Below are 14,200 nucleotides of genomic sequence, written 5' to 3'. Positions count from 1 at the left end.
AGGAAGAAGAAATCATTAGAAAACATGAGGAAATAGCAAGTAGATGTATGTCTTTGTAGGTATGTCATAATTGTTAGTAGTGAGAAAAGTACCTAATGGAAAAATATGACATGGCAGATCATAGTTGAATCAGCTGGAAGGAAAAAAATTGAAACAAGGAGAATTTGATTTCAACGTTTTGGGGGAAAAAAAATATAAAATATATAAAAATAGAAGAGAAGGAAATGTATAATAAAATAAATCAAAATAAAATAATAAAATAAAACATTTACAATTTTCTTGGAGAAATTGTAAAGAAGAAAAAAGCTTGATGGGAAAATGATTGAGAGAATATAAGAAACAAAATCATGCATTGGCATATTCATGAAAATGAAAATGATAAAAAAAAACACGAACACCACTTTTGTTTCTATTCTGCCAGCAGCTATTCTGGTGGAGACATTTACAGAGAGGTGGAATAGTTTCTTTGATATTTAGTTGCTTGTTATTCAGAAAGGAAGTTATGTTGGAGAATGTAACAAGAGGAATCTTGAGACGTTTTCACTGAGTATGTTTGCTATTTCTGTGATGTGAACAGAATTTTTTCTCAGCTGCTCCATTACCTATTTATGGTTGATTTATGGAACAAATGAGATGGAACCTAAGATTGATAGATAACTCAAGGTGATCGAGGAGATTGGGAGGTGAGGAAAATGGATATTGTTTCATTAGAGTTGTTGAGAAGATTATTGTTGTGGATGTTGTTTTTAATTGATTATTATTATTGTTATTATTATTATCATCATCATCATTATTATTATTATTATTATTATTATTATTATTATTATTATTATTATTATAATTATTATTATTATTATTATTATTATTATTATTATTATTATTATTATTATTATTATTATTATTATAATTATTATTATTATTATTATTATTATTATTATTATTATTATTATTAAAAGTAAATACCAAATAAATGACTGCATTATAAGAAATACTAAGAAATAAAAAATTAACGATCCCTCTCTCTTCCTCCTTCTCTTCATTTCACTCTCTAATTCTCTCTTCTCTTTCTCTCTATATACATGTGTGTGTGAGTGTGTGTGTATGTGTACATGTGTAAGTAAAAAAAGAGACAGAGAGCAACATATACATACATATACATACATACACATACATACATAAATATAAACCAGTGCTCTGTCAGTTACAACAAGAGTTCAAGTTGATCCAATCAACAGAACAGCCTGCTCGTGAAATTAACTTGCAAGTGGTTGAGTGTTCCACAGACACATGTACCCTTAACATAATCAGGGAGATTCAGTGTGACACAGAATGTGACAAGACTGACTGCTTGAATTACAAGTACTTCTCATTTTTGCCAACTGAGTGGACTGATGTAAGGTCTTCAGAAAGGTTTCATAGAAGCAGTCCTTTTCTTCTGTTATACCTGCCCTGTTAAGCATATCCAGAAATAAATACTGCTACTGTGTTGCCTATAACTAGCCTTGGCTTGATTATCCAATTGGACACCCTGACTACCTCAATTACTTTATCCATTTCTCAATGAGCGGAATGCTTACCCCACCCCTACTGTTACTATTACTCATCCAAAAGAATTTTTACTGCTATTCCTTGCCTGTGAAGCATTTGGGTAAGGTTCGTAAGAGAGAGAGAGAGAGAAAGAGAGAGAGAGAGAGAGAGAGAGAGAGAAGAGAAGGAGAAGAAAAACATTATATAATACAATTATACATAAGCTAGTAAAGGAAAATACAAGAAAGAAATTACAAGTGGGCTCTAAGTTTAAGGAAAGAGAAAGAGACGAAGGGAGAGAGAGACAAAGAGAGAGAGAGACAAAGAGGGAGAGAGACGAAAACATTAAAGGGTACCGTTAAATACAAGCTAGAGAGGGGAAAGAAAAAAAGAAACAGTATGAAGGACAATTTAACATATATCATTTGTAGTATTGAGTGACTGAATGTGGTAGACTTAAGAGAGGGAAAAAAAAAGAGGCTTGTGTACAAAAAGGACATTATCTAACATGTCCTATTTGTACAACTGTTGGATGTGATTTGAAAGTGGTTTAACTTCCTCATTGACTCATTTAAGTTTGCTTTAGTTGACTAGCACTGAATGTTCTTCAGCAAATTCTTTATTGTGATTTTTCATTTGCAACTAAATCTTACAACTGACCACAAGGAATTGATTATTGGATATGAAGAACTTAACCACATTATTTTCCTACATTCACCTAGGAAGATTTCTTGATATCAAGAAGACACTACCGAGTCCTTACTCTAAATTGTATATTATGTTTACTCGATTTCATCTGGCATATCCTTTCTGCCGATGCTTGTATTCTCTACTGTGGACCAACGTCTGTGAACCCACTAGCCACTGAGGTCTATCCATTTTCTCCAGAACATCAGCAGTCATGTTCCCTCCCCGTACACACAGACACATGAACACACACACACACACACACATATATATATATATATGTATGTATATATATATATATGTATGTATATATATATATATATATATATAATATATATATATATATATAATATATATATATATATATATATATATATATATATATATATATATATATATATATATATATATATTATATATATATATCATCATCGTTTAACGTCCGCTTTCCATGCTAGCATGGGTTGGACGGTTCAACTGGGGTCTGGCAAGCTCGAAGGCTGCACCAGGCCAGTCAGATCTGGCAGTGTTTCTACAGCTGGATGCCCTTCCTAACGCCAACCACTCCGAGAGTGTAGTGGGTGATTTTATGTGCCACCGACACAGGTGCCAGACGAGGCTGGCAGATGGCCACGCTCGGATGGTGTTTTCTTATGTGCCACTGACACAGGTGCCAGACGAGGCTGGCGAACGGCCATGCTCGGATGTTGTTTGTTACGTTCCCACAGCACGGAGGCCAGTCGATGTGGTACTGGCTACGGTCACGTTCAGATGGTTTTCTTATGTGCCACCCACAAGGATACAAATTCCATTGATGTTCATCTATTTTTATTTGGTTTGATTTGATTTGATTTTGATTTTGATTTTGATTTTCACTTGCCTCAACAGGTCTTCACAACTGTCACAAGGAGGAAGGTATGCACAGGTGGACTGACTACGTCCCAGGTAGGGGCCACGGGTTATGGCTTCACTAGTCTTGTCGGGTCTTCTCACACACAGCATACTTCCATAGGTCTCGGTCTCTAGTCATTTCCATGGTGAGACCTAACGTTCGAAGGTCGTGCTTCACCACCTCGTCCCAGGTTTTCCTGGGTCTACCTCTTCCACGGGTTCCCTCAACTGTTAGGGATTGGCACTTTCTCACACACCTATCTTCATCCATTCTCGCCACATGACCATACCAGCGCAATCATCTCTCTTGCACACCACAACTGATGCTTCTTAGGTACAACATTTCTCTCAAGGTACTAACGCTCTGTCGAGTATGTACACTGACATTACACATCCATCGGAGCATACTGGCTTCATTCCTCACGAGCTTACGCATGTCCTCAGCAGTCACGGCCCATGTATCACTGCCATGTAGCATGGCTGTTCATATACATGCATCATACAGTCTGCCTTTTACTCTGAGCGAGAGGCCTTTAGTCACCAGCAGAGGTAAGAGCTCCCTAAACTTTGCCCAGGCTATTCTTATTCTAGCAGTTACACTTTCAGCGCACCCACCCCCACTACTGACTTGGTCACCTAGATAACAGAAGCTATCAACTACTTCTAGTTTTTCCCCCTGGAAAGTGACGGAAGTTGTTTTCTGCAGATTTTCGGAGGTCAATGCTCCTGAGCATCTGCCACATACAAAAACTAACTTCCCAGTTAGCCTACCTTTGACATTGCTGCACCTCTTATGTGTCCATAGCTTACACTGGGTACATCTTATAGAGTTTCTACCTACACCTTTTCTACAGATCGAGCAGGGCCATCTTCCTGAGGATATTTGTGGATTGTCTACCTTTCTACTTATTAGTACTTTGGTTTTAGCTAGGTTGACTCTAAGGCCCCTCGATTCTAAACCCTCCTTCCACACCTGGAACTTCTCCTCCAGTTCTGATAGTGACTCAGCAATTAGAGCGAGGTCGTCAGCATAGAGGAGCTCCCAGGGGCAACCTGTCTTGAATTCCTCCACAATTGCCTGGAGGACTATGATAAATAGGAGGGGGCTGAGTACTGAACCCTGGTGGACCCCAACCTCTACTTTGAATTCTTCTGTGTACATGTTTCCAACCCTAACCTTACTTACGGCATCTCTGTACATGGCTTGCACAGCCCTCACCAGCCATTCATCTATCCCTAGTTTCCTCATTGACCACCAGATGAGGGATCGGGGGACCCTATCAAAGGCTTTCTCCATGTCAACGAAAGCCAGGTACAGGGGCTTATCTTTGGCTAGGTATTTCTCCTGCAGCTGCCTTACCAGGAATATAGCATCAGTGGTGCTTTTTCCTGGCACGAACCCAAACTGCATCATATATACATACATACATACATACATACATACATACATACATACATACATACATACATACATACATATATATATATATATATATATATATTATATATATATATATATATATATATATATATATATATATATATATATATATATATATATATGTATGTATGTAGTGGAGGCGCAATGGCCCAGTGGTTAGGGCAGCAGACTCACGGTCAGAGGATTGCGGTTTCGATTCTCAGTCCGGGCATTATGTGTGTTTATTGAGCAAAAACACCTAAAAGCTCCACGAGGCTCTGGCAGGGGTTGGTGGCGACCCCTGTTGTACTCTTTCGCCACAACTTTCTCTCACTCTCTCTTCCTGTTTCTTGAGTAATGCTGTAATGCACTGGTGTCCCGTCCAGCTGGGGGGAACACATATGCCACAGAAACTGGGAAACCGGGCCCATGAGCCTGGCTAGGCTTGAAAAGGGCAATGTTTATTGTTTTATATATATATATATATATACATATCTTATGTTGTCCATTTACATTATGAAGCTGCCTATTAAGGATGGATGTGGTGACGGAAGTGAGTTAAACATGCAAAATACATAAATTCAAAAGGAGACAAATGGACAAGAAATAATTAGGGGGAATTGCTTTTAGCATGTGTGAAACCCCAAATGTCATGAGAGAAGCAAGCCCCAAAATTACATGAGAGAGAAAGGGAAAATATTAAAGAGGACAATGAAATGCGTGCTAGATATATGCATACTTACATACAAACACACATACATAGATACATATACATACATACACACAAACATACATGCTCATAAATATATTCATACATATGTATGTACATACACATATACACACTCACACACACACATACATATGTACATACACATATACAGAGATACACACACACATATGTACATACATACATACATACATATGTACATACATACATACATACATATGTACATACACAGATACACAGATACACACACACATATGTACATACATGCATGCATGCATACATGCATACATACATACATACATACATACATACATACATACATACATACATACATACATACATATTCTCTTTGAAGTACAATTTCTTATTTTTTTTAAGATGACAAATTATAATCCAAAACATTCCATTTTGTTTTCTTCCTCCTCTCAGCTACATTTCTGCTTACAAGTGAACTGAATATTAAAATATAAAGTATATGGTAGTTTTACTAAGGTAGCTCAGCTGATGTTTTGGAATATTAGAATTAATACTATCTAATGCTCAGGTCACAATGACATGACAATAAACAATCATGTGCAGAGAATACATAATATTCAGTATGAAAAGTAATGAAGAGTTGAGTGTCATGGCTCACAAGACCAATACAGTGCTTGTAATAAGAGATAATAATAATGAGAGACTTATAAAAACAATCAACTGCAGTTCTTACTATCTTCCAGTACTGATGTTTATGTCTGGTTAATTATCCTTAATGACTACATCAGCAGCATAGAATGTGTGCTTCAACAATTTCACAATAAGTGTGTATATGTTGTGTGTGTGTGTTTGTTGTATGTGTGTGTGCGTGCATGGGTGTGGGTGGATGTGGGTGTGTGTGTGTGTATGCATGCATATGTGTGTGTGTGTGCGCACGCGTATGTGTTATGTTAAGTCTCTCTAGAATGCTACTGATAACATGGAACTCAGTGCAACCTGTTGCATGGTTGAGTCATTGGCAACTAAACTGGTAACTTCACCAAGCCTACTTGGTGAGAAGAGTAATTTTTGAATACACTATGAGATACACACATTCTACATAAAATAAAAGAAATCTCGAATGCAGAATAGGTGGGAAAACAGCTTAGACAATCGAGCATATCCCCTCAGAATATGGAAAAAGTTGCCAACAAGTCACTACAGAGAATCAAACCCTCTACCGTGGTTGCTTACCTTAATAGTAAAGAGTGCTCAACCAGAATATCAGAGGTATAAAGTTCAATTTTTTGTAGCAGCTTTCTGGTCACTTTTCCATCTTATTAGGGTATTTACCTGATCTTCAAAGCTGTTTTCACAGTTATTCTGCATACAAGGTTTCCTTCATTTTCTATAGAACACCAAATCATTCAGCGCTTCTAAGTTTCTTAATGAAAAAATTTTCTTACATTCCAAAAGCTAATTTTTAATACAATAAAATGACAGCATTTGTTGTTAGGGGTTACTTGGCTTAAAGGTATAGAGTCCTTAGCTGGTTCTCTTTAGTGGCTTGTACACCTATTCTATATTCAAGATTTTCTTTATTTTCTGTAGAATACCAACTCACTCAGTGGTTCTAAGTTTAATCATGTTTATAATAATATATATTATGCACTTGTGTGTGTGTGTGTGCATTATTGAAAGTGCATGGCTCAGTGGTTAGAGTGCTGGGTTTACAATCATGAGATAGTGAGTTCAATTCCCAGACTAGGCTGTGTTGTGTTCTTCAGCAAGACGCTTTATTTCACCTTGTTCCAGTTCACTCAGCTTTAGAAATGAGTGGACATCACTGGTGCCGAGCCATATCAGCATCAACATTTGTTTTTCCCTTGGATAACATCAGTGGCATGGAAAAGGGTGGCTGGTATGCATGGACAACTGCTGGTCTTCCATAAACATCCTTGCCCAGACTTGTGCTTCGTAGGGTAACTTTTTAGGTTGAATCCCATGGTCATTCATGAATGAAGGGAGTCTTTACCTTTATACGTATATATATATATATATATATATCATTATCATCATCATCATCATCATCATCATTTTATGTCCATTTTTCCATGCTAGCATACAGAGAGAGAGAGAGAGTAAATTTATAGATAAAAGCAATTCAACATTAAAGTGAAGAACTGCCCAATAACTTTTTTAGTAGAGTACATATTAATTTTTACAAGGGAAAATTTAACAGTGACCTCAAAGTTTTGGCTTACAGTCTGATGACAGGTACTAAGCCGAATCTTCACAGTGACTGTCAACCCTTTCCCTGCAAACATTAATTATTGTGTGTGTGTGTGTGTGTTGTGTGTGTGTGTGTGTGTGTGTGTGTGTGTGTGGTGCATGTGTGTCTATATGTGTCATTGTTCATGAATTTTATATCAATTAAGTTTGCATTCAGATGTGTTTCTATGTGCATATATATTGACAACAAAATCAATTTTGAAGGGAAATCATTTACATATGTCCATAATTAAACATAATTTCAGCAAATATTTTCCCTCATTTTTACTCTGTTTGGCAATCAATTTTCCTGTCTCTCTCTCTCAATCACTTTTAACTACTTCCTTCACCACCACTCTCTCTCTCCCTCTCTCTCTCTCTTTCCCCCTTTTCTTCTCCCTCCTTTTCCTACTTCTATATCCACCATATTTGTCATTATTGGGGCCTAACTATGATGATAAGAGACTAGTTTTAATTTCTATTCCAGCATTTATACCTGCAAACATTAAATTAGTGCAGCACCAGATGGTGGTGGATGACAGATTGCTACATAAAATACTTTGAGTTAATTAGTTCAGTTCTTTTCCATTCTGAGTTCAAATCCTACAAATACTGGTTTTATTTTTTTATTTATTTTTTTGAAGTACATTGTAGCTTGCTTGAAGCATTGTGGTACAGAAGTAGAAAACTTAATGAAATGAGAAATAAAGAAGGCCTCCTAACATTGCAGAAAGTTTTAGAAACTCAGGCATAAATGGCTATCTTCAGAATAACATGGGTGATCCAAAATCACAAGATCTATGCAAATACATTTTTCTTTAACTATTTTGTTCTGGAGATAGGTCTTTGCATCTGAAATATAAAAGTTATAGAAGCTTTCTTTATTTCTCATTTCAATCATTATTTTTTGTTTGTTTGTTTTTTTATCTTTCCAATGTGATTGAAAATTCTCCTATAATGTATATAGTCTTGTGTTATGTTAGAAACTAGTATTGATGAAATGCCTGTAGTGGCTTCATGCAGGCATAGAGTGGATTCAATCCTCAATCGCCAAAGTTCACTTAATAAGTTCAACAGCACTTTTCTCACAGTAAAACAATAGTTTTTCTGTGAGTGACAACAGTTACATTTGCCAAATGCCTTTGCTTAGCAGAATAATGTCTTTGCCACTTGACCCTTCTAACCTCTTCTAGGCCACCAAAAGTTAGAATTAAGATAACAGGTACCACCAACGAAATCTATTGCTCTCAACAATATGTCTATCCTTCTAGCTGATTTTGGATAGTTATAAATACTAGAATTTGGTAAGGCAAAATCAGTTAGTGAGTGTGACCATCAGTTAGTGAACGGACAACTAGAGTCATGGACACAAGCATGCAGCTACTTGAGACCAAATGGCCAGAAGGAAAGAGAAAGTTACAATCAGCGACTATGAGACACAACTTCCCTCGACTCTATAACTTTCACTTGCTTGATTTCTTTTTTCTTACAAAATCATTCTATCACTATCTATGGATTACGTGTACACATACAGGCTGAAATTAACTTTCTTAACCTCGCATGCTCTTTCAATTATATCTCACCTGCCCGTTGAGGTATGGCATTATATTAAGTAATGGTAAATATATATTTCTTTACAACTTCAATCAGTTCTTCTGTGCTGTTAGCTCCAATCCTTTGAAGGTAAAATGGTCAAAATTAATGCATATCAGTTATACAAAGTGGGTAGTACCAAAGTTATTTAACATAATTTTAACCTGCGTTTTTCTCTTTCAACCTGCTTATATAGGTATGTAACAGTTGTTAAGGTGTTGGTTGCCAGTGTAACCTGTTTGCATTATGATATATGTTGGAGTTGGCAGTTAGAGAGTGTAATGGGTGTTGCTGTTGTAGATGTGCAAGATGAACAGGGTGTTCAGTCTAGTGACTGTGTATGTCCCTAACAGGTTTTGGGAAGCTGTAGATGTTCCTAAAAGCATTTTACTCATTAGTGATACTCATAGGTTGAAATAGTAATCCTTATGTTCTACATTCAGTTTTCATCAAGATCAATTTGGTCTTTCATCTTTTTGTTGGTGGGTGTTCATTAAATAAGTGTCAGTCACACACTGGTATCAGTTTAATCAGCTCTCTTCCTAAAAACAATCATTATTTTCATCCACCACATTTTAGTGTTATCCTCCTCCTCACAACCACTATCATCATCATCACCATCGTCATATTTATCAACATCTCTTACCACTCAATCAATGAAAATGTTGCACCTGTTGTTGCTGCATGTAAATTTTCATCACTATCTTGATACTGATCATTTTCATTATAATAACCAACATACAGAAAAAGAAGAGAACAATAATAATAGCAACAATGATGCCAAAACAAAATGATGATGATGATGATGATGATGGGGTGGTGATTGATGGTGATAACTATTTAATGTAACATACATGTGGTGCCAAAAATGAAATAAAAATGATTTTATTAATGTTGCTGGCTCATCAGATTGCTGTTAATTTCTGAAATGAGTCCTTGCTAATGCTTAAAATGTTTTGACAATTTTACACGGGGTTTCCCTGTTATTTTAAAGATGCACAGTGAATACAAAATATGCAGCCATGTTTCAAAACAATTCCAATTAAATTTTCATGTACCAGCTAACTTTTTTTCTGACACTGATCGCAAAGTTCAAGTGCATGCATAGCATAGAGAAGAACATTTGCAAAGTGAGAAAACAAGTCTCTACTCTGAATAAGATTAATAATCTTAAAACAGGATTTTTACCAAGACACTGTTTAGGCAGAATTTAAACCCTTTTAAGCCTGTATTTTTAATGAAATATATTGTGTATGTGCTTCAATTAATTTTGAAAATAATTAAAACTGGAAGATTTACAAAAATCTCTTATATTTTTGTTATAAAAATGAAGGTTGGTACATAACTTGATAACAGGTTCTTACATAAAGATTATAAGTTTTTAATTTAAACAACATTTGTTTTAAGCAAGAATTATTGCATTATATTTGCTTAACCAAAAAGTCTTCAGTTCTTTTGAACAAAAATATGACACAAGTTTTAAACACAAAGTGATTTATTCAGTCAATGGTATTATTACTGTTTTCTTCCGATGTCTTCTGCCATATTGTGAGCAAATCCATTATTTCCTGTTCAAAGAATTCTCTGTCTTTATTATTCTTCTTCAGTGTTGAAGGTCTGGACATTCAATGGAGAGGTGAAAATCTGAAGGTGAAAGGTTGGGTAAATATGGAGAGTGCAGTAAAACTTTACAGTCAAGCCCCAGCAACTTCTACCATGTCTGCAAAGAAGTGTGTGGTCTGGCATTAACATGATGAAAGACAATGCTCTTACAATCAGTAAGTGCAGAATGCTTCTGGTGAATCGTTGCATTTAAATTATCCAACTAGCCACTGTACACATCTGAATTGATGGTCCTGTCCATGGGGAGAAGCTCATAAAAGACAACACTTTTCCAGCCCCTTAAATCGAAAGCATAACTTTCTTCAAGTGAAGTCCTGCTTTGAAGGTTGTTTGTAGTGATTCTCCATGCATCCTCCATGATTGTTTGCATTTCACATCGTTATAGACGATCCACTTTTCATCCCCTGTCATTATTCTCTTAAAAAAAGAATCATTTTCTTCAATGTTTCTGCAATGAATTGTAAATGGAAATCCATTGTTTTAAGTTAGCTTCATTCAGTTGATGTGGGACCCAAACATTGAACCTGCTGATGCAGAAGGTTATCAACACTTGATTTGGATATGTGGAGAGTATCAGCGACCATCCTAGTTGTTTAACAGGGATTGGTGCTGACTGACTTCATGTTGTTGCTATTAATCTCAGTTGGCCAGCCAGAGTGAGGTGCAACTTGAACTGAAGAATTTCCCTGCTCATATCTTCTTGCAGGTTTCCACTACTTTCTTGCCATTTTAAAATAAAATAAAAAGGCATGATAATGTTCGTTTTGGATCTCCATTTTCAGGATGATACCAAGCACATAAAATACAACCTGTCTTGTCACAAGTTTGCATTGAACTACATTGAAATACCAAGTATCTAACAAGTGTACAGGCAAAAGGGACAGACTAGATGGAATTAGTTACTTATTAAAGTCCTTGAAGATTAATGTTGACTAAAACTGAATAGACTTCTTCACCAACCCAACGACAGGAAGTCTCAAATGGCCTGGTATCAAAATGGTTAAACTATTATTGATGGGCCAACAAACAGTTATAGCAACTTTAAGACAACTGCTAATAATTTGTACTAGGATCAGTTGCTGCTTTTATTCTTGAATTAATCTGGTTATCAAGTTATCATTCTAGGATAAGCTAAGATAGTTGTCAAATTCAGAAAATCTGGATTCAAACTCATAATTGGCAAGTACCAATTCCTTGGCTTTACATTGAACACAAGTAGAAAAGCTGAGTTTGAAAATGAGACAAAGTAGAAAGAATAATGTAATTTTTGTTCATATGTCTCTAGATACAGCAGACCTATGATCAAGGATGTTCCAGACATGACTTTTTGGTATATTTCATATACCATAGTTTATATTAGACTATTTCTTTTTAAGAAAAAGAGTAAATAAATATCCATCCTCCAGGGGCTTAATCTCTAAGAGACTTAACCAGAATAATATTCCTAACCTACCAAAAATATTAGTCAAATCTTTCTCAATCCACACCAAATCATCTTAGAAAAAATGATTATATTATATAATGTGGTTCTCAGAGCATTATATGTGGGAAGGAGATATTAGTCGGCTTCCCTTCCACCTTCCTCTCCTCTCACAATCTTGCAAATTTACCCACCCACTCACCCCTAACCTGACTGTGGTGGTGATGGTGGTGGCAGCAGCAGCAGCAGCAGAAGTGGCAGTGGTGGGGGTACTGTTGCTGTTGTTGCCGTTGCTTCTGATGCTGATGCTGCTGTTGATGCTACTAGTGATTATCATGATTTACTGCTAAAGATTGTGATGGCTTAAAAACGTTGTTATAAAAACAATAGATCAATTCTGATTCATTAATTAGAGTTAATTTAATTCCAGTTGAGAAAAATATAAAAGTTTACACAGGAATTTAGTGCCATTTTTTCATTATTCTGTCACACTAAAATGCAAGTGGTTTAGTAAACGTGACAGGAATTTTAAGAACAATATTTTAACAGATTCTCAGGCTTGAATAATGAGTAAACTTAAGCATCAACCATTTGTGTTATGTCTGTTTCAATGTAGTAGTCAGAGAAATTGTGGAAACAGTGGTGTAAGATGAAGAAAAATGTTATTTGTTCAAATTCAGTCAGGTGCTATGTGCATACCCATGAATAAGACACTTGATGATGTTCTGAGATAAAACAGCTGAAACATAGTGAAGATGGAAATATTTTAATGATTTCATCTCCAAACATCAGCAGCAGCAGCAATATCATTTTAGCATCCATTTGCAGTGGTCCAGCAACAAAATTTCCTTAGTGGGTGCAAACCCAGGTCTAAACTTTTTTTATGAAAAATTTGGATGTTATCAATGTTAACATTAAAACAAATGCAGGTATAATAACACTGGTCAACAGCCAATTTTCATCAGGGATATTATATGGTGTTTTATGTGTAGTTTTGTCTGTAGATTTCAAAAATGTAATAGGTTTCCTTCTATCAGGCACAGTTTTTCTAATGAGATAAGAGAGGTATATAACTCCCATCAGCAGTATCGCTACACGTAAATGTCCTATACAGGTAAATTCTGATTTCTGTTTTATAACTATTTGTATTAATTTTGTAACTTTACGTTTTCATAATCTTTTCTTTTCATAAATTTTACTTTCTGTTTAAGGTGCCAAGTCATCATCTTCATCAAATTCTACTCAGGATGTCAAGGCATTGCAAGAACAGTCCTGATATATTTTGTCATGTCTGTGGTTCATTTACTACCAAAGCTTAGCAATGTGCCATCACAAGCGAAATCAAAATCTGCCAGATATACTTTGGCTGCTCTCTTGGGGGATCAAGATAAGAGTTGAGCCCCACACATCATCTGCTCAGCTTGTTCAAATGGACTAAGGGATTGGTTAAATAACAGGAAGAGAGCAATGCTGTTTGCAATACCTATGACATGGAGAGAGCCAAAGGATCATTTCATGGACTGTTATTTCTGCAATGTTAATGCATGTGGGTTTACTGTAAAAGACCAAGCATAAGATTGTGTATCCCAATTTGAAATCAGCAAGAAGACCAGTACCACACAACGATGATGATCTTCCTATTCCAATACAACCAGAAAGTGACCTTCAGATGTCTGACGGAGATGTATTTCTTGAAGAAAATACTACTGCTGTGGAAGACACTGAAGTGGAGGCAGATTTCATGATTGAAAATGAAGACGTACCACAGAAATTTTCTCAAGGAGAGTTAAATGATTTAGTTAGAGACTTGTCATTGTCGCAGGAATAAAGCTGAACTATTAGCATCTTGCCTACAAGAAAAGTGTCTGCTTAAGAAAGATGTTTGTATTACTCGTTTCAGGAAGAGAAATAGGGATTTGACTTCATGCTTCTCTGTTGATGGACCACTTTGTTTCAGTAATAACACTGATGAGTTATTTCATGGTTTGTTCTAAGAGCAAGTTCCAGCTGAATGGCGCTTGTTCATTGATTCACCTAAGAGAAGCTTCAAGGCAGTACTACTACACAACAGCTATAAGAAACCATC

The sequence above is a fragment of the Octopus sinensis genome, linkage group LG3, assembly GCF_006345805.1.
Source record: "Octopus sinensis linkage group LG3, ASM634580v1, whole genome shotgun sequence".
NCBI classification, from domain to species: domain Eukaryota; kingdom Metazoa; phylum Mollusca; class Cephalopoda; order Octopoda; family Octopodidae; genus Octopus; species Octopus sinensis.
The sequence above is the reverse complement of the archived record's forward strand: the minus strand, read 5'-3'. Positions refer to the sequence as shown.